Raw genomic sequence first — 990 nt, 5'->3', positions numbered from 1 at the left:
GATGTTCAAAAAAGTTTTTACAGCTTGAAATCTTTACTTTCCAAATCGATACTTTAGAAAACGATCCTACTGATCTTTCATAGAATTACACGGATAGAAAAGGAGACCCGACGAATCACAAAATTTTTTACGAACTTTGACAAGGCGCGGTTTTCCATGGCGCGAATTAAAAATCGCATGCAAATGCAATTTATAGCTTTCGAAAGAGTGAATCTTTACTTTTAATTTTTTTTGTTGAGCGTTGTACGATTTTTAGTCATCAAGTTATTCAACATTGAAGCAAAAATGGTCCTTTTTAGTTCAATGTTGAATAACTCGGTGAAAAAAAATCGTACAACGCTCAACAAAAAAGCAAATTAAAGATAAAAATTCATTCTTTTGAAAGCAGTAAACTGTATTTGTGTGCGATTTTTAATTTACGCCATGAAAGTTCGCAAAATTTGCAAAAATTTTTGAAATTTGACGCATCTCCATTTACATTTATGCACCTCTGTAAACACGTCAGTAAGTCGTTTTTAAAGTGTCGATTTAAAAAGAAAAGATTTCAGCTGTAAAATGCTTTTTGAAAAATCTCTTTACAATTATTTTTGACAAAAATACACTTTCTTGAATTTCGTCTATTTTTGGTAGAGTAAGGTGATCTTTATTTTTGGCATATGTATTCTGTGATTTTAACCCATTAACGTCCAGGCGGACACATTTTTTGAACAATTTTCAGTGGCTTAATTTTTTATTTTAATGGCCTTGAAAAAATTCTAGCAACATCATTTCTGATGTAAAATTTCTTGCTCTTTCAGAATCTGCCATCAGAATTTGTCATAAACAAAGTCCAAAAAAGTTATAGTCGATTTTTTGGAAAAAAACCGTGTATTTTTCACTCAAATTTTTTTTTAAGCGATATTTTCACATCGAAACAACAATTTAGGATGGTCTTGAGGAGTCAAAATACAGCGTCCATGAACTCTAAACTTTAAAATGTGCACATACTCA

The sequence above is a fragment of the Wasmannia auropunctata genome, unplaced genomic scaffold (genome assembly GCF_000956235.1).
Source record: "Wasmannia auropunctata unplaced genomic scaffold, wasmannia.A_1.0 LD335277.1, whole genome shotgun sequence".
Lineage (NCBI taxonomy): Eukaryota > Metazoa > Arthropoda > Insecta > Hymenoptera > Formicidae > Wasmannia > Wasmannia auropunctata.
This window is presented reverse-complemented; position numbering follows the sequence as displayed.